Consider the following 25,581-nt stretch of genomic DNA (forward strand, 5'->3'; position numbering starts at 1 on the left):
TGCGAGGGCTTTCTCTAGTTGCAGCAAGTGGGGGCCACTCTTCATCGCGGTGCGTGGGCCTCTCATTGTCGCGGCCTCTCTTGTTGCGGGACACAGGCTCCAGATGCGCAGGCTCAGTAGTTGTGGCTCACGGGCCTAGTTGCCCGTGGCATGTGGGATCTTCCCAGACCAGGGCTCGAACCCGTGTCCCCTGCATTGGCAGGCGGATTCCCAACCACTGCACCACCAGGGAAGCCCTCCCCTTCAATTTTTTAATATGGTTTATCACATTGATTGATTTGTGGGTATTGAAGAATCCTTGCATTCCTGGGATAAACCCAACTTGATCATGGTGTATGATCCATTTAATGTGCTGTTGGATTCTGTTTGCCAGTATTTTGTTGAGGAATTTTACATCTATGTTCATCAGTGCTATTGACCTGTAGTTTTATTTTTTTGTGACATCTTCGTCTACTTTTGGTTTCAGGGTGTTGGTGGCTTCATAGAATGTGTTTGTGAGTGTTCCTCACTCTGCTATATTTTGGAAGAATTTGAGAAGGATTGGTGTTAGCTCCTCTCTAAATATTTGATAGAATTCGCCTGTGAATCCATCTGGTCCTGGGCTTTTGTTTGTTGAAAGGTTTTAAATCACAGTTTCAATTTCATTGCTTGTAATTGGTCTATTTATATTATTTATATTTATAAATATTTATATTTCTTCCTTGTTAAGTCTCGGAAGGTTGTGCTTTTCTAAGAATTTGTCCATTTCTTCCAGGTTGTCCATTTTATTGGCATATAGTTGTTTGTAGTAATCTCTCATGATCCTTTGTATTTCTGCACTGTCAGTTGTTACTTCTCCTTTTTCATTCCTAATTCTATTGATTTGAGTCTTCTCCCTTTTTTTCTTGATGAGTCTGGCTAATGGTTTATCAATTTTGTTTATCTTCTCAAACAACCAGCTTTTAGTTTTACTGATCTTTGCTATCATTTCCTTCATTTATTTCTGATCTGATCTTTATGATTTCTTTCCTTCTGCTAACTTTGGGTTTTTTTGTTGTTGTTCTTCTTCTTTCTCTAATTGCTTTAGGAGTAAAGTTAGGTTGCTTATTTGAGATGTTTCTTGTTTCTTGAAGTAGGATTGTATTCGTATAAATTTCCCTATAAGAACTGCTTTTGCTGTATACCATAAATTTTGGGTCGTCGTGTACTCATTGTCATTTGTTTCTCGGTATTTTTTAATTTCCTCTTTGATTTCTTCAGTGATTTCTTGGTTATTTAGTAGCATATTGTTTTGCCTCCATGTGTTTGTATTTATTACCGATTTTTTCCTGTAATTGATATATAGTCTCATAGGGTTGTGGTCGGAAAAGTTACTTGATATGATTTCAATTCTCTTAAATTTACCAAGGCTTGATTTGTGACCCAAGATATGACCTATCCTGGAGAACATTCCATGAGCCCTTGACAAGAAAGTATATTGTGTTGTTTTTGGATGGCGTGTCCTATAAATATCAATTAAGTCCATATTGTTTAATGTATCATTTAAAGCTTGTGTTTCCATATTTATTTTCATTTTGGATGATCTGTCCATTAGTGAAAGTGGGGTGTTAAAGTCCCCTACTATGACTGTGTTACTGTCGATTTCCCCTTTTATCACTGTTAGCATTTGCCTTACATATTGAGGTGTTCATACGTGGGGTGCATAAATATTTACAATTGTTATGTCCTCTTCTTGGATTGATCCCTTGATCATTATGTAGTGTCCTTCTTTGTCTCTTGTAATAGTCTTTATTTTAAAGTCTATTTTGTCTTGTATGAGAATTGTTACTCCAGCTTTCTTTTGATTTCCATTTGCATGGAATATCTTTTTCCATCCCCTCACTTTCAGTCTCTATGTGTCCCTAGGTCTGAAGTGGGTCTCTTGTAGGCAGCATATAAATGGTTCTTGTTTTTGTAGCCATTCAGCTAGTCTATGTCTTTTGATTGGAGCATTTAATCCATTTACATTTAAGGCAATTATCAATATGTATGTTCCCATTACCATTTTCTTAATTGTTTTGGGTTTGTTATTGTAGGTCTTTTCCTTCTCTTGTGTTTCCTGCCTAGAAAAGTTCCTTTAGCATTTGTTGTAAACCTGGTTTGGTGGTGCCGAATTCTCTTAGCTTTTGCTTTTCTGTAAAGGTTTTAATTTCTGCATTGAATCTGAATGAGATCCTTGCTGGGTAGAGTAATCTTGGTTGTATGTTTTTCCCTTTCATCACTTAAATATGTCCTGCCACACCCTTCTGGCTCACAGAGTTTCTGCTGAGAAATCAGCTGTTAACGTTATGGGGATTCCCTTGTATATTATTTGTTGCTTTTTCCTTGCTGCTTTTAATATTTTTTCTTTGTATTTATTTTTGATAGTTTGATTAATATGTGTCTTGGTGTGTTTCTCCTCGGATTTATCCTGTATGGGACTCTCTGCCCTTCCTCAACTTGATTGACTATTTCCTTTCTCATATTAAGGAAGTTTTCAACTATAATCTCTTCAAATATTTTCTCAGTCCCTTTCTTTTTCTCTTCTTCTTCTGGGACTCCTATAATTCGAATGTTGGTGTGTTTAATGTTATCCCAGAGTTCTCTGAGACTGTCCTAAATTCTTTTCATTCTTTTCCTTTATTCTTCTCTGTGGTAATTATTTCCACTATTTTATTTTCCATGTCACTTATCCGTTCTTCTTCCTCAGTTATTCTGCTATTGATTCCTTCTTGAGAATTTTTAATTTCATTTATTGTGTTATTCAATATTGTTTGTTTGCTCTTTATTTCTTCTAGATGCTTGTTAAACTTTTATTTTAATGTCTCCATTCTATTTCCAAGATTTTGTGTCATCTTTACTATCATTAGTCTGAATTCATTTTCAGGTCCACTGACTATTTCCTCTTCATGTGTATGGTCTGGTGGGTTCTTAGCTTGCTCCTTCATCTGCTGTTTATTTCTCTGTCTTCTCAATTTGCTTTACTTACTGCATTTGAGGTCTGCTTTTCACAGGCTGCAGGTTCATATTTCCCATTGTTTTTGGTTTCTGCCCTCAGTGGGTATGGTTGATTCAGTGACTTGTGTAGTCTTCCTGCTGGAGGGTACTGGTGCCTGTGTTCTTGTGAATGAGGCTGGATCTTTTGTTTCTGGCAGGCAGGATCATGTCCAGTGGTGTGTTTTGGGGTGTCTGTGACCTTATTATGATTTTAGGCAGCCTCTCTGCTGATGGGTGGGGTTGTATTCCTGTCTTGTTAGTTGTTTCATATGGAGTGTCCAGTACTGTAGCTCACTGTTTGTTGTGTGGAGCTGGGTCTTAGCGTTGAGTAGGAGATCCCTGGGAGAACTTTCACTGTTTTGTATTACATGGGGCCAGGAGGTTTCTGGTGGTCCAATGTGCTGAAGTCAGCTCTCCCACCTAAGAGGCTCCAGCCTGACACCCAGCAGGAGCACTAAGACGTTGTCAGCCACATGGCTCAGAAGAAAAGGGAGAAAATATAATAAAATAAAATAATATAAAAAGTTATTAAAATAAAAATATTAAAAAATAAAAAATTTAAAAACTATTACAACAAAAGAAGGAAAGAAGAGAGCCACCAAACCAATAAACAAACCCACCAGCGATAACTAGTGCTAAAAACTATACTAAAAAAAAAAATAGAAAAAATAGACAGAACCCTAGAACAAATGGTAAAATCAAAGCTATACGGACAAAATCACACAAAGAATCATACACATACACACTCACAAAAAGAGAAAAAGGAAAATAATATGTATATATATAAAATGAAGGAAGAGAGCAACCAAATCAATAAACAAATCTACCAATGGTAATAAGCTCTAAATACTAAACTAAGATAAACATAAAACCGTAAACAAATTAGATGCAGAAAGCAAACCCCAAGTCTACAGGTGCTCCCAAAATCCACCACCTCAATTTTTGGATGATCTTTTTCTATTCAGGTATTCCACAGATGCAGGATACATCAAGTTGATTGTAGAGATTTAATGCACTGCTCCTGAGGCTGCTGGGAGAAATTTCCCTTTGTCTTCTTTGTTTGCACAGCTCCTGGGGTTCAGCTTTGGATTTGGCCCTGCCTCTGCATGTAGGTCACCTGAAGGCATCTGTTCTTCAGTCAGACAAGACGGGGTTAAAGTAGCAGCTGATTAGGCGGCTCTGGCTCACTCAGGTCGGGGGAAGGGATGGGTATGGAATGCAGGGTGCGCCTGCATTGGCAGAGGCCAGTGTGAGGTTGCACCAGCCTGAGGCACAACTTCCCGGGGATGTTGTCCCTGGATCACAGGACCCTGGCAGTGGAGGGCTGCACAGGCTCCCAGGAGGAGAGATGTGGATAGTGACCTGTGCTTGCACACAGGCTTCTTGGTGGCTGCAGCAGCAGCCTTAATGTTTCATGCCCGTCTCTGGTATCCGTGCTGATAGCCACGTCTCGCGCTAGTCTCTGGAGCTCATTTAGGTGGTGCTCTGAATCCCCTCTCCTCGTGCACCCCGAAACAATGGTCTCATGCCTCTTAGGCAGTTCCAGACTTTTTCCCGGACTTCCTCCTGGCTAGCTGTGGTGCACTAGCCCCCTTCAGGCTTTGTTCATGCATCCAACCTCAGTCCTCTCCCTGGGATCTGAACTTCAAAGCTCAAGACTTAGCTCCCACCTCCCACCCTCTCTGGTGGGTGAGCAGACAAGCCTCTTAGTTTGGTGAGTGCTGGTCTGCACCAATCTTCTGTATGGGAAACTCTCCGCTTTGCCCTCTGCACCTCTGTTGCTGTGCTCTCCTCCACAGTGCCCACCCCCCGTCTCCATCAGTGAAGTGGCTTCCTAGTGTGTGTAAATTTTCCTCCTTCACAGCTCCCTCCCAGAGGTGCAGGTCTGGTCCCTATTCTTTTGTCTCTGTTTTTTCTTTTTTCTTTTGCCCTACCCAGGTACATGGGGAGTTTCTTGCCTTTTGGAAGTCTGAGGTCTTTTGCCAGCATTCAGTAGGTGTTCTGTAGGAGCTGTACCACATGTAGATGTATTTTTGATGTATTTGTGGGAAGGAAGTTGATCTCCCAATCTTATTTCTCCACCATCTTGAAGGTCCTTTCCCTTTTTCACATGTTTCAGGTTTGTTTTTTCTATTTCTATAAAAAATACTGATTCACTTTGTTTTAAAGCAGGAAGTAACACACCATTGTAAAGCAATGCTACTCCAATAAAGATGTTTAAAAAAAAGAGTGCTAAAATAATAAAATTTAAAATAAAATAAAATAAAATGTAAAAAAAATGCAATTTGATTTTAATAAGAATTGCGTTGAATCCCTGATTGCTTTGTGTAGTACGGACATTTTAACAATGTTATATCTTCCAATTAATGAATATGAGATATTTTCCAGTCATTTCTATCTTCAATTACTTTCATCAATATTTTATAGTTTACAGTATATGGTTCTTTCACCTATTAGGTTAAATTTGTTTATAAGTATGCTATTGTTTTACTTTTTAGGATTCTAAATATTTGTTAAGCCAATATTCTTTTTCATGGAATACATAAGATTTCTTATAAATTTTTAAAAGATTACTATTCATTTATAGTTATTACAAAATATTGGCTATATTCCCCATGTTATACAATACATCCTTGAGCTTCTCTTATACCTGATAGTTTGTATCTCTCACTCCCCTCTCCATATTGTCCCTCCCCCCTCCCCACTGGTAACCATAAGTTTGTCCTGTATATCTATGTGTCTGCTTCTTTTTTGTTACATTCATTACTTTGCTTCATTTTGTAGATTCCACATATCACTTATATCATATAGTATTTGTCTTCCTCTGTGTGACTTATTGTGCTTAGCATAAGGCCCTCCAAGTCCATCCATGTTGCTGCAAATGGCAAAATTTCATTCCTTTTTATGGCTGAGTACTATTCCACTGTGTGTGTGTGTGTGTGTGTGTGTGTGTGTGTGTGTGTGTGTGTATTACATCTTTTTTTTATTGGGGTATAGTTTTACAATGTTGTGTTACTTTCTACTGTACAGTGGAGTTCCCTGTGCTATACATCAGGTTCTCATTAGTTATCTATTTTATACATATTAGTGTATATATGTCAGTCACAATCTCCCAGTTCTTCCCACTGCCCCCTTTCCCTGCTTGGTGTCCATATATTTCTTCTTTACATCTGTGTCTCTATTTCTGCCTTGCAAACTGGTTCATCTGTACCTTTTTCCTAGATTCCACATATATGCGTTAATATACAATATTTGTTTTTCTCTTTCTGACATACTTCACTCTGTATGACAGTCTCTAGGTCCATGCACATCTCTACAAATGACCCTATTTCCTTCCTTTTTATGGCTGAGTAATATTACATTGTATATAGTTACCACATATTCTTTATCCGTTTGTCTGTCGATGGTCATTTCGGTTGCTTCCATAACCTCACTATTGTAAGTAGTGCTGTGGTGAATATTGGGGTGCATGTGTGTTTTGGAATTATGGTTTTCTCTGGGTATATGCCCAGTAGTGGGATTACTGAGTCATATGGTAATTCTACTTTTAGTTTTTTGAGGAAACTCCATACTGTTTTCCATAGTGGATATATCAATTTACATTCCCACCAACAATGCAAGAGGGTTCCCTTTTCTCCACCCCCTCGCCAGCATTTATTGTTTGTAGATTTTCTGATGATGCCCATTCTAAGCAATGTGAGGTGATAACTCATTGTAGTTTTGATTTGCATTTCTCTAATAATTAGTGACGTTGAGCATCTTTTCATGTGTGTATTGGCCATCTGTATGTATTTCTTTGGAGAAATGTCTATTTAGATCTTCTGACAATTTTTTTATTTAGTCATTTGTTTTCATGATATTGAGCTACATGTGCTGTTTATACATTTTGGAGATTAATCCTTTGTCTGTTGATTCAGCTGCAAATATTTTCTCCCATTCTAAGAGTGGTCTTTTCGTTTTGTTTATGGTTTCCTTTGCTGTGCAAAAGCTTTTAAGTTTCATTAGGTCCCATTTGTTTATTTTTGTTTTTACTTTCATTACTCTAGGATGTGGGTCAGAAAAGATCTTGCTGTGATTTATGTCAAAGAGTGTTCTTCCTATGTTTTCCTCTAAGAGTTTTATAGTGTCCAGTATTACATTTAGGTCTTTAATCCATTTTGAGTTTATTTTTGTGTATGGTGTTAGGGAGTGTTCTAATTTCTTTCTTTTACATGTAGATGTCCAGTTTTCTCAGCACCACTTATTGAACAGGCTTCCTTTTATCCATTGTATATCCTTGCCCCCTTTGTCATAGATTAGGTGACCACAGGTGTGTGGGTTTATCTCTGGGCTTTCTATACTATTCCATTGATCTATATTTCTCTTTTTGTGCAAGTACCATATTGTCATGATTACTGTACCTTTGTAGTATAGTCAGGGAGTCTGAGTCCTCCAGCTCCGTTTTTTTTTTTTTTTTCCTTAAGGTCACTTTGGCTATTCAAGGTCTTTTGTGTCTCCATACAAATTTTAAGATTTTTTGTTCTAGTTCTGTGAAAAATGCCATTGGTAATTTGATAGGGATTGCACTGAATTTGTAGATTGCTTACGGTAGTATAGTCATTTTCACAATATTCATTCTTCCAATCCAAGAACATGGTTTATCTCTCCATCTGTTTGTGTCATTTTTGATTTCTTTCATCAGTGTCTTATAGTTTTCTGCATACACATCTTTTGTCTCCTTAGGTTGATTTATTCCTAGTATTTTATTCTTTTTGTTGCAGTAGTGAATGGGATTGTTTCCTTCTCTTTCTGATCTTTTGTTGTTAGTGTATAGGAATGCAAGAGATTTCTGTGCATTAACTTTGTATCCTACAAATTTGCCAAATTCATTGATTAGCTCTAGTAGTTTTCTGGTTGCATCTTAAGATTTTCTATGTATAGATTCATGTCATCTGCAAACAGTGACATATTAACTACTTCTTTTCCAATTTGTATTCCTTTTATTTATTTATTTCTCTGATTGCCATGTCTAGGACTTCCAAATCTATGTTGAATAGTAGTGGTGAGAGTGGAGTTCCTTGTCTTGTTCTTGATCTTAGAGAAAATGCTTCCAGTTTTTCACCATTGAGAATGATGTTGGCTGTGGGTGTGTCATATATGGCTTTTATTATGTTGAAATATGTTCCCTCTATGCCCAATTTCTGGAGAGTTTTTATCATATATGGGTGTCGAATTTTGTCAAAAGATTTTCTGCCTCTACTGAGATGATCATATAGTTTTTATTCTTCAATTTGTTAATATGGTGTTTTACATTGTTTGATTTGCATTTATTGGAGATTCCTTCCATCCCTGGGATAAATCCCACTTGATCATTGTTTATGATCCTTTTAATGTGCTGTTGGATTCTGTATGCTATTATTTTGTTGAGGATTTTTGCATCTGTATTCATCAGTGATATTGGTCTATAATTTCCTTTTTTTGCAATATCTTTGTCTGGTTTTGGTATCAGGGTGATTTTTATATCGTAGAATCAGTTTGGATTTGTTCCTTCCTCTGCAAATTTTTGGAAGAGTTGAGAACGATATGTGTTAGCTCTTCTCCAAATGTTCGATAGAATTCACCTGTGAAGCCATCAGGTCCTGGGCTTTTGTTTTTTGGAATATTTTAAATCACAGTTTCAATTTCATTACTTGTGATTGGTCTGTTCATATTTTCTATTTCTTCCTGGTTCAGTCTTGGAAGGTTATACCTTTCTAAGAATTTGTCTGTAACCTCCATGTTGTCCATTTTATTGTCATATAGTTGCTTGTATTAGTCTCTTTTGATGCTTTGTATTTGTGCAGTGTCTGTTGTAACTTCTCCTTTTTCATTTCTAATTTAATTTATTTGAATCCTCTCCCTCTTTTTCTGGATGAGTCTGGCTAAAGATTTATCAATTTTGTTTATCTTCTCAAAGAACCAGCTTTTAGTTTCACTGATCTTTGCTTTGTTTTCTTTGTTTATATTTCATTTATTTCTGCTCTGATCTCTATTATTTCTTTCCTTCTTCTAACTTTAGGTCTTTTTTTTTGTTCTTCTTTCTCTAGTTCATTTAGGTGTAATCTCAGACTGGTTATATGAGATTTTTCTTGTTTCTTGAGGTAGGATTATATTGCTCAAAACTTCTCTCTTAGACTGCTTTTGCAGCATCCCAAGGTTTTGGATCATAATGTTTTCATCGTCATTTGTCTCTAGGTCTTTTTTGATTTCGTCTGATTTCTTATGTGATCTCTTGTTTATTTAGTAGTGTATTGTTTTGCCTCCTTGTGTTTGTGTTTTTAAAGTTTTTTTCCTGTAATTGATATCTAATCTCATAGTGTTGTGGTCTGAAAAGATGCTTGATACAATTTCAGTTTTCTTAAATGTACTGAGGCTTGATTTGTGATCCACGATGCGATCTATCCTGGAGAATGTTCCATGTGCATGTGAGGAAAGTGTAATCTGCTGTTTTTATATGGAATGTCATATAAATATCAATTAATTCTATCTGGTCTGTTGTATCATTTCCAGCTTGTGTTTACTTATTAATATTCTGTCTGGATGATCTGTCCATTGGTGTAAGTGAGGTGTTAAAGTTCTCCACTATTATTGTGTTACTGTCAAGTTCTCCTTTTATAGTTGTTAGCATTTGCCTTATGTATTGAGGTGCTCGTATATTGGGTGCATAAATATTTACAATTGTTATATCTTGTTCTTGGATTGACCCCTTGATCATTATGTAGTGTCCTTCTTTGTATCTTGTAATAGGCTTTATTTTAAAGTCTATTTTGACTGATATGAGAATTGGTACACCAGCTTTCTTTTGGTTTCCATTTGCATGTAATAAGTTTTTCCATTCCCTCACTTTCAGTCTGTATGTGTCCCTAGGTCTGAAGTGGGTCTCTTGTAGACAGTATACCTACAGGTCTTGTTTTTGTATCCATTCAGCCAGTCTATGTCTTTTGGTTGGAACATTTAAGCCATTCACATTTATGGTAATTATTGATATGTATATTCCTATTGTCATTTTCTTAATTGTTTTGAGTTTGATTTGTAGGTTCTTTTATTCTCTTGTGTTTCCCACTTAGAGAATTTCCTTTAGTATTTGTTGTAGTGACGGATTTGTGGTTCTGAATTCTCTTAGCTTTTGCTTGTCTGTAAAGCTTTTGACTTCTCTGTTGAATCTGAATGAGTTCCTTGCTGGGTACAGCAATCTTGGTTGCAGGTTTTTCCCTTTCATCATTTAAAATATATCCTGCCACTCGCTTCTGGCCTACAGAGTTTTTGCTGAAAAATAAGTTGATAATGTTATTGGGGTTGCCCTGTATGTTATTTTTTGTATTTCCCTTGCTGCTTTTAATATTTTTCTTTGTATTTAATTTTGGATAGTTTGATTAATATGTGTCTATGCGTGTTTCTCCTTGGGTTTATCCTGTATGGGAGTCTCTGTGCTTCCTGGTCTTGATTGACTATTTCCTTTCCCATGTTAGTGAAGTTTTTACTATAATCTCTTCAAATATTTTCTCAGACCTTTTCTTTTTCTCTTCTACTTCTGGGACTCTTATGATTTGAATGTTGCTGCATTTAATGTTGTCCCAGAGGTCTCTGAGTCTGTCCTCAATTCTTTTCATTCTTTTTTCTTTATTCTGCTGCATGGTAGTTATTTCCACCATTCTATCTTCCAGCTCACTTATGCATTCATCTGTCTCCATTATTCTACTACTGATTCTTTCTAGATTATTTTTAATTTCAGTTATTGCGTTGTTCATCACTGTTTGTTTACTCTTTAGTTCTTCCAAGTCCTTGTTAAATGTTTCTTTTATTTTCTCCAATTTTTTCCCCCTAGACTTTGGATTATCTTTACTATCATTACTCTGAATTCTTTTTCAGGTAGAGTGTCTATTTCCTCTTCATTTGTTTGGTCTTGTGGGTTTTTACCTTGTTCCTTCATCTGCTCCATATTTCTTTGTCTTCTCATTTTGTTTAACTTACTGTGTTTGCAGTCTCCTTTCCTCAGGCTGCATGGTCATAGTTCCTCTTACTTCTGTTGTCTGCTCCCAGTGGATGAGTTGGTCCAATGGTTTGTGTAGGTTTCCTGGTGGGTGGGGACTGGTGCCTGTGTTCTGGTGTGTGGAACTGGATCTTGTCCCTCTGGTGGGCAGGGCCACATCCAGTGGTGACTTTTGGGGTGTCTGTGAGCTTAGTATGACTTTAGGCATCCTGTCTGCTAATGGGTGGGTTTGTGTTCTTGTCTTGCTAGTTTGGCATGATGCATCCAGCCCTGGGGCTTGATGGCCGTTGGGTGGAGCTGGGTCTTAGTGTTTAGATGGAGTCTTCTCAGTGACCTCTCACTGATTAATATTCCATGTGGCTGGGAGTTCTCTCATGGTCCCATGTCCTGGACTTGGTTCTCCCACATTGGGGGCTTAGGCCCAACCCCTGGCCAGAGCACCAAGACTATTTTTGGAAATCTGAGGTATTCTGCCAGCATTCAGTAGGTTTTCTGTAGGAGTTGTTTCACATGTAGATGTATTTTTGATGTATTTGTGGGGAGGAAGGTGATCTCCACATCTTACTTCCTAACATCTTAAAAAAACTCCTATCACATCTTCTTTATCCATTAATCTGTTGGTGGATTTTTAGATGCTTCCATATCTTGTCAATTGTAAATAATGCTGCTGCTATGAACATTGGGGTGCATATATCTTTTTAAATTAGTGCTTTTGTTTCTTTTAGATATATACCCAGGAGTGGAATTGCTATGGCATACGGTAGTTCTATTTTTAGTTTCTTGAGAAACCTCCATAGTGTTTTCCAGTGACTGCACCAATTTACATGCCCACCAACAGTGTAAGAGGGTTCCATTTTCTCCACATCCTCGCCAACATTTGCTATTTATCGTTCTTATGATGATAGCTATTCTGGCAGGTGTGAGGTGAAGTCTCATTGTGGTTTTGATTTCCATTTCCCTGATTATTCATGGTCCTGAGCATCTTTTCATGTGCCTGTTAGCTATCTGCATTTTGTCTTTGAAAAAAAAATATACCATTCTTCTGCCCTTTCTTTTAATCGTTTTTTTTTTTTTTTTGATGTTGAGTTGCCTGAGCTGTTTATATATGTTGGGTATTAACCCTTTATCAGTCTTATGATTTGCAAATATGTTCTCACATTCAGTATGTTGTCTTTTGGTTTTGTTGATGGTGTCCTTTGCTGTGCAAAACCTTTTAAGTTTACTTAGGTCCCATTTGTTTATTTTTGTTTTTATTTCCTTTACTTTAGGAAATGGATTCAAAAAAATTTTGTTCTGATTTTTGTCAAAGAGTGTTTTGCTTATGTTTTCCTCTAGGAATTTTATAGTATTCAGTCTTGCATTTAGGTCTTTAAAGCATTTTGAGTTTATTTTTGCATATGGTATTAGAAAATGGAAATTAATATACAGAAATCTCTTGCATTTTGTACACTAACGCCAAAGAATCAGAAGGAGGAATTAAGGAAGCAATCCTATTTACCATTACATCAAAAAGAATAAAATACCTAGTAATAAACCTACCTAAGGAGGTAAAAGTCTTGTACTCTAAAAACTATAAGACACTTATGAAAGAAATTGAAGGTGATGCAAACAGATGGAAAAATACACCATATTCTTGGATTAGAAAAATCAATATTGTTAAAATGAGAGTACTACCCAAGGCAATGTACGGATTCAATGCAATCCCTGTCAAAATACCAATGGCAGGCTTCCCTGGTGGCACAGTGGTTGAGAATCTGCCTGCCAATGCAGGGGATACGGGTTCGAGCCCTGGTTTGGGAGGATCCCACATGCTGCGGAGCGGCTGGGCCCATGAGCCACAACTACTGAGCCTGCAAGTCTGGAGCCTGTGCTCTGCAACAAGAGAGACCACGAAAGTGAGAGGCCCGCACACCGCGATGAAGAGTGGCCCCTGCTCGCTGCAACTGGAGAAAGCCCTCACACAGAAACAAAGACCCAACACAACCAAAAATAAATTAATTAATTAATTAATTTTAAAAAATACCAATGGCATTTTTCACAGAACTAAAGCAAATAATTGTAAAATTTGTATGGAAACTCAAAAGACCTCAAATAGCCAAAACAATCTTGAGAAAGAACAGAGCTGGAGGAACCAGGTTTCCTGTTTTCAGACTATTTTATAAAGATACAGTAATCAAAACAGTATGGTCTAGAGCAAAAACATACACACATCAATTGAACATGATATAGAACCCAGAAATAGACCTATGCACATATGGTCAGTTAATCTATGACAAAGGAGGCAAGAATATACAATGGGGAGAAAACTGTCTCTTCAATAAGTTGTGCTGGGAAAACTGGACAGCTACATATAAATGAATGAAATTAGAACATTCTCTAACACCATATACAAAAATAAACTCAAAATGGATTAAAGACCTAAATGTAAGACAGAATATTATAAAACAACTAGAGGAAACTATAGGCAGAACACTCTTTGACATAAACTGTAGCAATATTTTTTGGGATCTGTCTCTTAAAGCAAAGGAAACAAAAGCAAAAATAAACAAATGACACCTAGTTAAACTTAAAAGTTTTGCACAGCAAAGGGACCATCGACAGATTGAGAAGACAACTTACTGAATGAGAGAACATATTTCCAAATGATATGACTGATAAGAGATTAATATCTAACATATATAAACAGCTCATTCAACTCAACATAAAAAAATAACCAACCCAATTAAAATATGGGCATAGGAATTAAATAGACATTTTTTTTTCAAAAAGGAAATGCAGATAGGCAATATGCACGTGAAAAGATGCTTAAGATTGTGAATCATCAGAAAAATGTAAATAAAAACCACAATGAGATATCACCTCACACTTGTCAGATGGCTATCATAATAAACAAAAACAGAAACAAGAACAAAACAACAAATGGTGTCAAGGATGTAGAGAAAATGGAACCCTCCTACAGTGTTGATGGGCATGTAAACTTGTGCAGCAGCACCGTGCAAAAGAGTGTGGAGGTTTCTCAATAAACTAAAATAAAACTACCATTTGACCCAGTAATTACACTCCTTAGTGTATATCTGAAAAAAAAGCACTAATTCCAAAAGATGAATGCACCCCAATGTTCGTAACAGCATTATTTGTAAATGACAAGATATGGAAACACCTAATTGTCCATCAACAGATGAATGGATAAAAAAGATGTAGTATATATATGTATATATACAATGGAATAGTACTCAGCCATAAAAAAGAATGAAATTTTACCATTTGCTACAACATGGACGGACTTGGAGGACAGTATGCTAAGTGAAATAAGTCACCCAGAGAAAGAGAAATACTGTGTGAAATGACTTGTTTGTGACATCTAAAAAATACAACAAACTACTGAATATAACAAAAAAGAAGCAGACTCACAGATATAGAGAACAAACTAGTGATTACCAGTGGGAGAGGGAAAGGTGAAGAGCAATATAGGTGTAGGGGATTAAGAGGTACAAACTATTAGGTATAAAATAAGCTACAATTATATATTGTACAACATGGGGTTATTTAGCCAATATTTCATGATAACTATAAATGGGATATAAACTTTAAAAATTGTGAATCACTATTTTATACACCTGTAACTTATATAATATTGTACATCCAGTATACTTCAATTAATTAAAAAAGGAACTTGAAAAGGAACAAGCTAAGCCTGCAATAAGCATAAGGAATGGAATGATAAAGATCAGAGCAGATATATAAAAAAATAATGAATAGAGAATCAATAGAAAAAAAATCAGTGGAGCTAATAGTTGGATTTTTGAAAAGACAAACAAAATGAACAAATCTTTAGGTAGACTATGAAAAAAAAGAGAAGACACAAATTTAAAAAAAATCAGAATAATATAGGAGACATTACAAATGATGTCACAAAAATAAAAAGCATTATAAGATATCACTATGAATAGTTACATGCCAACAGTCCAGATATCCTGCAAGAAATTAATCAGTTTCTAGAAACATACAACTTACCAAGACTGAAACATGAAGAAATAGAAACTCTGAAGAGACCTATATTTTGTAAGGAGATTGAATTAATCATCAAAAACCTCCCAAAAAAGAAAAGTCCAGCACCAAATGGCTTTATGGGTAAATTCTATTAAAAATTATTTAAAACAGAGCTACCAAATGGTACAGCAATTTCACTCCTTTGTATATATTCAAGGGAAACAAGAACACTAATGCAAAAAGATATATGCATAGAAGCATTATTTATAATATCCAAGATATGGAGGCAACATGAGTGTCCATTAACAGAAGAATGGATAAAGAATATGTGAGGTACACATACACACACTCCCACACACAATACAATGGAATATTACTCAGCCATAAAAATAATGAAATGTTGTCATTTGCAATGACATGGATAGACCTGGAGGGTATTATGCTTAGTGATGTTAAGTCAGACAGAGAAAGACAAATACTGTGTGTCTTCACTTATACCTGGAATCTAAAAAATAAAACATACAAATGAAGAGAACAAAACAGTAAAAGACTCTTAGATACAGAGACGAAACCAGTTGTTACCAGTTGGGGAGTGTTGGGCATAGAGGCAAGATAGGAGAATGGGATTAAACCGTACAAACTATGAGCTACAAAATAAATAAATATAATGATGTAACATACAACACAGGGAATATAACCAATATTTTATAATAACTCTAAATGGAGTATAATCTATAAAAATGTGGGATCACTATGTTGTACACCTGAAAAAATTTAGCATTGTAAATCAACTATACATCAATAAAAATATAAATTACAAAATTTTAGGCTTCTGATGCTGCTGTACTAGGCTGCAGGAACCCAGGCCAACCTGATCTCTGAAACCCACAGCAGCTTTCTGGGACACCAGCTTGTTCACAATGCTTGCTGTTGATGATTAAACCAGAGGATTGGATTATACTGAAAAAAATCTCTGTGGCTTATTTAAGCTTTGTCCACACTTCTATTTGCTATAATTAATGATGGAGGTTTGGAGACAGGATGGCGGATTAGAAGGACTTGAACTCATCTTCTCTCATGAAAACATGAAAATCACAACTAACTGCTGAACAATCGTTAACCAGAAAAGAATAGAACCTACTGAAAAAGATATTCTACATCCAAAGACAAGAGACAACAAGATGGTAGGAGGGGCACTTTCGTGATATAATCAAATCCCATACCTATTGCTTGGGCAGCCCACAAAATGGAAAATAATTAGATTGCAGAGATTCTTCCACAAGAGTGAGAGTTCTGAGCTCCACCTCAGGCTCCTAAGTCTGGGGTTCTGGCATCAGGAGGAGGAGCCCTAGAGCATTTGGCTTTGAAGGCTAGAAGGGCTTGAGTGCAGGATATCCACAGGACTGGGGAAAGCAGAGATTCCACTCTTGGAGGACACACAGAAAGTTTCTTGTGCACTGGGAGCCAGGGCAAAGCAATGACTCCATAAGAACCTGGGCCAGACTTATCTGTGGGTCTTGGAGTGTCTCCTGGGGAGGCAGAGGTTGACTGTGGCCCAACATGGAAACAAGGACACTGGTGGTAGAGGCCCCTAGGGAATATTCCTCAGCATGAACCAAGAATGCTGCTATTTTGGTACCAACACTTGGTGCCAACAAACAGCCTGCAGGCTTCAATGCTGGGATGCCTCAGACCAAACAAACAACACAGTGAGAACACAGCCCCATCCATTGACAGACCAGCTGCCTAATGTAGTCCTGAGCCCACAGCCACCTCAAGACACACCCCTTGACACTTCCCTGCCCACCAGAGGGACAAGATCCAGCACCACCCACCAGTGGACAGGCACCAGTCCCTGTGACCAGGAAGCCCACACAAGTCCTTGGAACAACCTCACCCACCAGGGAGCAGACACCAGAAGCAAGAAGAACTGCAATCCTGCAGCTTGTGGATCAGAGCCCCAAAACACAAAATGTTAGACAATATGAGATGTCAGAGAAAGGAATAAGATAAAACCTCAGAAGAACAACTAAGTAAACTGGAGACAGGCAATCTGCCTGAAAAAGAATTCAGAATAATGACATTAAAAATGATCCAAGATCTTGGAAAAATAATGGAAGCACAGACCGAGAAAGTATAGGAAATGTTTATCAAAGAGATAGAAGATTTAAAGAACAGAAATGAATAGCACAATAGTTGAAATGAAAAAATACACAAAGAGGAATAAATAGCAGAATAAACTGAGGCAAAGGAACGAATAAGTGAGCTGCAAGCAGGGTGGTGGAAATCACTGCCACAGAACAGAATTTTAAAAAAGAGAGAGAATGAAAAGAAATGAGGACAGTCTCAGAGACCTGTAGGACAACAGTAAACACAGGAACATTTGCATTATAGGGGTCCCAGAAGGAGAAGAGAGAGAGAAAGGGCAGAGAAAATGTTTGAAGAGATAATAGCCAAAACGTTCCCTAAAATGGGAAATGAAACACTCAGTCAAGTCAAGGAAGCTCAGAGAGTCCCACACAAGATAAACCAAAAGAGGAATACTCTGAGACATATATTAATCAAATTGACAAAAATTAAAGAGAAAAAGAAAATATTAAAAGCAACAAGAGAAAAGCAACAAATAACATACAAGGGAATCTGCATGAGGTTATCAGCTGATTTTTCAGCAGAAACACTTCAGGCTGGAAGGGAGTGGCATAATATAATTAAAGTGATGAAAGAGAACAACCTACAACCAAGATTACTCTACCCTTCCAGGTCCTTGTTCAGATTCAACAGAGAAATCAGAATCTTTACAGACAAGAAAAGCTAAGAGAATCATGCACCACCTGACCAGATTTGCAACAAATGCTAAAGGAATTTCTCTAGGTGGAAAAGAAAAGACCACAACTAGAAACAGGAAAATTATGAATGGGAAAGCTCACCAGTAAAGGCAAATATAGAGTAAATGTAGTAAATCATCCACACACAAATATGATATCAAAACCAGAAATCATGAGGAGAGTACCAATGCAGGATATAGGAAATGCATTTTAAATTGACACCAGCAAGTTAAAACAACCTGTATATATATAGACAGTTATATCAAAATCTTATGGTAGCTGCAAACCAAAAATCTACAATAGATACACACACACAAAAGAAAAAGTAGTCCAAACACAACTCTAATGATAGTCATCAAATCACAAGAAAAGAGAACAAAACAGGAAGGGAAAAGAAAAGACCTACAAAACAAATCCAAAACAATCAACAAAATGTCAGTAAGAACATACATATCGATAATTACCTTAAATGTAAATGGATTAAATGCTCCAACCAAAAGACATAGACTGGCTGAATGGATACAAAAACAAGACCTGTCTGTATGCTGTCTACAAGAGACCCACTTCAGATTGAGGGAAGCATACAGAATGAAAGTGAGAGTATGGAAAAAGCTATTCCATGCAAACAGAAATCAAAAGAAAGCTGGAATAGCAATACTCATATCAGACAAAATCAGCTTTAAAATAAAGATGGTTACAAGAGACAAATAAGGACATTACATAATGACCAAGGGATGAAAATAGGAAAAGATATAACAACTGTAAATATATATGCACCCAACATAGGAGCCCCTCAATATATAAGGCAAATGCTAACAGTTATAAAAGAGGAAATTGACAGTAGCACAATAATAGTAGGGGACTTTAACACCCCACTTTCACCAATGGACAGATCAACAAAAATGAAAATAAATAAGGAAACACCAGCCTTAAATGACAAATTAGACCAGATGGACTTAATTGATATTTATACAGCATTCCATCAGAAAGCATCTGAATACCATTCTTTTCAAGTGCACATGGAATATTTTCCAGAAGAGATTACACACTGAGCCTCAAATTAAACCTCAGTATATTTAAGAAAATTGAAATCGTATCAAGCATCTGTTCCAACCACAACGCCATGAGATTAGAAATCAAATACAAGAAAAAAAATGTAAAGAATACAAACATGTGGAGTTTAAACAATATGTTACTAAACAACCAATAGATCACTGAAGAAATCAAAGAGGAAATCAAAAAATGCCTAGAGAAAAATAACAATGAAAACACAATGATCTAAAATCTATGGGACATAGCAAAAGCAGTTCTAAGATGGAAGTTTATAACAATACAATCTTACTTCAGAAAACAAGAAAAATCTCAAATAAACAACCTAACCTTACACCTAAAGCAACTAGAGAAAGAAGAACAAACAAAACCCAAAGTTAATAGAAGGAAAGAAATCATAAAGATCAGAGAAAAATAAATGAAATAGTGACAAAGAAAACAATGTAAAAGATCAATGAAGCTAAAAGCTGATACACTGAAAAAGATAAACAAAATTGATAAACCTTTAGCCAAACTCATCAAGAAAAAAAGGGAAAGGGCTCAAATTGATAAAATTAGAAATGAAAAAGGAGAAGTTACAACTGACACCACAGAAATAAGAAGGACCATAAGAGATTATTACAGGCAACTCTATGTCAATAAAATGGACAACCTAGAAGAAATGGACAAATTCTTAGAAATGTACAATCTCCTAAGACTAAACCCGGAAAAGATAGAAAATATGAACAGGCTAATCATAAGTATTGAAATTGAAACTGTGGTTAAAAACTGCCAACAAACAAAAGTCCAGGACCAGATGGCTTCACACGTGAATTCTACCAAATATTTAGAGAAGACTTAACACCTATCCTTCTGAAACTATTACAAATAATTGAAGGAGAAATACTCCTGAACTCATTCTATCAGGCCACCATCACCCTGATACCTAAACCAGACAAATATACCACAAAAATAAAATTACAGACCAGTAGTGATGATGAACACAGAAGTAAAAATCCTTAATAAAATACTAGCATACCAAATGCAAAAATACAGTAAAAGGATCATACACCATGATCAAGTGAGATTTATCCCAGGGCTGCAAGGATCTTTCAATATCCAGAAGTCAATCAGTGTGATACACCACATTAATAAACTGAAGAATAAAAACCATATGATCATCTCAACAGATGCAAGAAAAGCTTTTGACAAATTCAACACCCATTTATGATAAAAACTTTCCAGAAAGTGAGCATAGGGGGAACCTGCCTCAACATAATAAAGGACATATATGACAAAAGTACAGTTAGCATCATACGCAAAGGTGAAAAGCTGAAAACATTTCCTATAAGATCAGGGAAAATAAAGGATGTCCACTCTGGCCACCTTCATTCAACATAGTTTTGGGAGTCCTAGCCATGACAATCAGAGAAGAAAAAGAAATAAAATGAATCCAAATTGGAAAAGAAGTAAAACTGTTACCATTTGCAGATGACATGATACTATACATAGAAAATCCTAAAGTTGCCAGCAGAAAACGCCTAGATTTCATCAATGAATTAATTAAATTTGCAGGATACAAAATTAATACACAGAAATCGCTTGCATTTCTATACAGTAAAAACAAAAGATGAGAAAGAGAAATTAAGGAAACAATCCCATTTACCATTGCAACAAAAGAATAAAATACCTAGGAATAAAACTATCTAAGGAGGCAAAAGACCTGTACTCCAAAAACTACAAGACACTGATGAAAGAAATTTAAGATGACACAAACAGAAGGAAAGATGTACCGTTTTCTTGATTTGGAAGAATCAATATTGTGAAAATGACTATACTACCCAAAACAATCTACAGATTCAAGGCAATCCCTATCAAATTACCAATGGAAATTTTCAGAGAACTAGAACAAAAAATTTTACAATTTGTATGGAAACTCAAAAGACCCCGAATAGCCAAACACTCCTGAGGAAAAAAAATGGAGCTAGAGGAATCAGGGCCCTACATAGATAGATTAATCAAAACAGTATTGTAGTGGAACAAAAACAGGTACATACATCAATGCAACAGAATAGAGAGCCCAGAAATAAACCCATGCACCTATGGTCAATTAATTTATAACAAAGGAGGCAAGAATATACAATGGAGAAGAGACAGTCTCTTCAATATATAATGCTGCAAAAACTGGACAGCTACATGTTAAAGAATGAAATTAGAACATTCTCCAACACCATACAAAAAAATAAACTCAAAGTATGTTAAAGACCTACATATATGACTGGATACCATAAAACTCTTAGAGGAAAACATAGGCAGAACACTTTTTGACATAAATTGCAACAATATCTTCTAGGATCCACCTACTAGAATAATGAAAATAAAACCAAAAATAAACAAATGAGACCTAATTAAACTCAAAGGCTTTTGCACAGCAAAAGAAACCATAAACAAAACCAAAAGATAACCCACAGAATGGGAGAAAATATTTGCAAATGAAGTGACTGACAAGGGATCAATTTCCAAAATGTACAGTCAACTCATGCAGCTCTTTATCAAAAAAAAAAACCCAATCAAAAAATAGGCAGAAGATCTAAATAGACATTTCTCCTTAGAAGACATACAGATGGCCAAGAAGCACATGAAAACATGCTCAACATCTCTAATTATTAGAGAAATGCAAATCAAAACTATAAAGAAATATCACCTCATGCCAGTAAGAATGGTCATCATCAAAATGTCTAGAAACAATAAATGCTGGAGAGGGTGTTGAGAAAAGGGAACCCTTACACACTGTTGGTGGGAATGTAAATCAGTACAACCACTATGCAGAACAGTATGGAGGTTCCTTAAAAAACTAAAAATAGAACTACCATATGATCCAGTAATCCCACTCCTGGGCATATATCCAGACAAAACCATAATTTGAAAAGGTACATGCAACCCAATGTTCATTGTAACACTGCTTACAATAGTCAAAACATGGAAGCTACCTAAATGTCCATCAACAGAGGAATGGATAAAGAAGATGCAGTACATATATACAATGGAATATTACTCAGCCATAAAAAAGAGTGAAATAATGTCATTTGCAGAAACATGGATGGACCCAGAAATTATCATACTAAGTGAAGCAAGTCAGACAAAGACAAATATCATATGATATCACTTATATATGGACTCTAAAAAAATGATACAAATGAACTTATTTACAAAAAAGAAACAGACTCACAGACTTCAAAAACAAATTTATGGTTACCAAAGTGGAAAGTTGGGGGGGTGAGGGATAAATTAAGTTTTTGGAATTGACATATACACACTACTGTATATAAAATAGATAATCAACAAGGACCTACTGTATGGCACAGGAACTCTACTCAGTATTCTGTAATAACCTATATGGGAAAAGTATCTGAAAATGAATGGACATATGTATAACTGAATCACTTTGCTGTACACCTGAAACTAACAGAACATTGTTAAACAACTATACTCCAATATACATTAAAAATTAAATTTAAACATTTTTAAAAGAGTTGATGTCAATATTTCAAAATATTTAAGATAATTGAAAAGATTGGTTCACTTACAAACTGATTTTATGAGAGCAGCATTACCCGGATACCAAAGACAAAGACACACAAGTGAAGAAAACTGCAAGTCATTAAATATATTCTGATAATTATAGATGGAAAATCCTCAAAAAACGGTAGCACATCAACTTTGACAACACATTAAAATAATCATAAGCTATCATCATATAGGATTTATACCTAGGATTTAAGAATGGCTCTACATATGCATATGAATTAATTTACTACACTGTATTAATAGAATAAAGGGGAAAATCACATGATTACAGAAAAAGTATTTGATAAATTTCAACACACTTTCATGATAACATATCTCCAAAACTAGGTAAGAAGGAACATACCTTATCAAGAAAAAAGCGATATATTACAACCCAACAGCTAACCTAATACTCATCTGTGAAGAGCTGAAAACTTTTCCTAAAAGATCAGGACCAAGGCAAAGATGTCCATTCTCACCACTCTATTCAATGTAGTACTGCAAGCCCTAGCCAGAGCAGTTGAGAAAAGGAAAATTAATTAAAATATCCAAAAGAGAAAGAAAGAAGCAAAATTATCTCTGCATATGTCATGATCATATACATAGAAACCCTCCCACCAAAATATCCAGAAAAATCCTGTTAGAAAAATAAACAATTTCAGTAAATTGGCAGGATACAAAATCATCATGCAAAGATCAGTTGCACTTCTGTACACAAACAACGTACTATCCAAAATGGAAATTAAGAAAATAATTCTATTCACAATGGCACCAAAGAGAATAAAATAGTTAAGGATACACTTAATTAAGGAAGTGAAAAACTTGTACACTGTAAACTACAAAACACTGATGAAAGAAATTAAAGAGACACATATAATAGAAAAACATCTTATGTTCATGGATTAGAAGACTTAACATCATTAATATGTCCATACTACACAAAATGGTCTACAGAGTCAAAGCAATCCCTACCAAAATCCCAATGTCATTTTTACATAAACAGTGAAAACAATTCTAAAAGTTGTATGGAACCACAAAGAAGAGGTCCAAAAGTCAAAACAACCTTGAGAAAACACAAATCTGTATGCATAACACTTTTTGATTTTAAAATGTGTTACATTCAATAGTAATTAATGCAGTATACTACTGGCATAAAGACAGACACATAGACCATTGGGACAGAATCAAAAGCCCAGAAATAAATGCATGCCTATACAGTCAATAGATATTTTACAATGGTGCCAAGAATACATAATTTTGAAAAGATAGGCTTTTCAACAAGTGATTTTGGGAAAACTGGATAACCATGTGCAAATGAATGAATTTGTACCTATATCTTAAACCATACACAAAAATTCAACTCAAATTATATTAAAGACTTAAAAGACCTGAATCTATAAAAATCATTGAGAAAATATAGGGGAAATCTTCAAATTTTGATCTTGGCAATGGCTTCATGGATATGACACCAGAAGCACAGGCTACAAAATCAATAATAGACAAGTAGAATTATCTCGAATTAAAGAGCTTCTACCTATCAAGAGAAAGGATAGAGGGAAAAGGCAACTACAAAGTGAGAGAAAATGTTTGCAAAATATATACCTGATAAGGCATTAATTTCCAAAATATATAATGAACTCTTAAAATTTAATAACAAAAAAACCTAAGAACCCAATTTTTAAATGAGTTAAAGACTTGGATAGACATTTCTCCAAAAAGACATATAAGTGGTCAACAGGTATGTCAACAGATGCTTAAAAAGTCCCTAACCATCGGGAAAATGTAACTCAAATGCACAATGGAATATCACCTCATACCTGTAGGGTCGCTATTACAAAAAAATAAATTAAAGAAAGAAAGAAAAGGAAAGAAACGAGAATTGGCAAAAATGTGTAGAAATTGTAACCCTCTCACTTTTGATGGAATGCAAAATGGTATACCACTATGGATACAGTATGGAGTTTCGTAAAAATTAGAAAAATAGAATTAGCATATGTTCCATGATCATACTTTGGATATTTACCCCCAAAATAGAAATTACCATATCAAAGAGAGATTACCACTCTGATGTTCATTTCTGCATGATTCACAAGAGCCAACGTGTAGAAGAAAACTAAAAGTTCATCAATAGATGAATGAATAAAAAACATGGGGTATATGCATGTGATGGAATATTATTCACCCATGAAAAACAAGGAAATAATGTAATGTCAGCAATTAGTGGTATAGAAATTTCTGGTGCCTCCTCCCTAAAAAAAGATATTAATTTGAAAAATTATCTGTGTGAGAAAATACCTTCATAAGAGCCAAGAATTCCAGTTGATGGATTACAGCCTCTGGGGGAAGCACAGAAATTTTTAAAAAGACACATTGAGTAGGGTAGAAAAAGTAGATTCACACTACCCCCATCAACCCTCTTCCAAGCCCAGGCAGCCCAGTGTGGCAAGAGACAATATTTTATGGGAGAGGAAGAGTAAAGTAAGCATTCAACTTCACTGTGGACACCGGAGGCATGTCACCCCAGCACCAGGCTGACTCTTATTGACCTAGGTGGCTCCCTGTGGGCTCCCATGAACCCAAGTCCTAAGTTAACCTGGTGCCTAATATCTCCATCAGCTCTAGGCTACATCCTTAGCACCAGGCTCCAGGTGGGCTTCTACAAATCCAGGTATCTGTCTCACTCTGGCACCTGCTGGCTCCAGTGGCCTGGGTGGTTCTTGCTGACTCAGGTGGCTCCTGTGGTACTAGGCCCTAGTGGGCTCTTATGAACCCTAACAACAGGCTCACCTCAGTGCCTGCCAAATTCCATGGCCCCAGATAGCTCCTGTGGCCCTAAGCACCTGATAGGCACCTGTGAACTGTGGTTTTCGGCTCACACAGGTACTGACTAACCCCTTGGTACTAGGCTCCCAGTGGGTCCTGTGAACCCAGGTTCATGGTTCAGCTCAGTGCTTGCTGGACCATGAGGCTCTATGATGCTCTCTTGGCACCAGGCTCCCAGCAGTCTCCCTAGAACTCTTGCTACCAGCACATTTAGGTTCAGATCCCACAGATATAGACTTCAGATCAGCTCCCTTGGACTTAAGCTTTCAGCTCACCTTGGCACCAGGCCATCCCCTGTGGTCCCAGCCTCAAGTCCAGCTCCTAGACACCCAGGGTGCCAGTCTA

Source organism: Balaenoptera acutorostrata, chromosome X (assembly GCF_949987535.1).
Source record: "Balaenoptera acutorostrata chromosome X, mBalAcu1.1, whole genome shotgun sequence".
Classification (NCBI taxonomy): Eukaryota; Metazoa; Chordata; class Mammalia; order Artiodactyla; family Balaenopteridae; genus Balaenoptera; species Balaenoptera acutorostrata.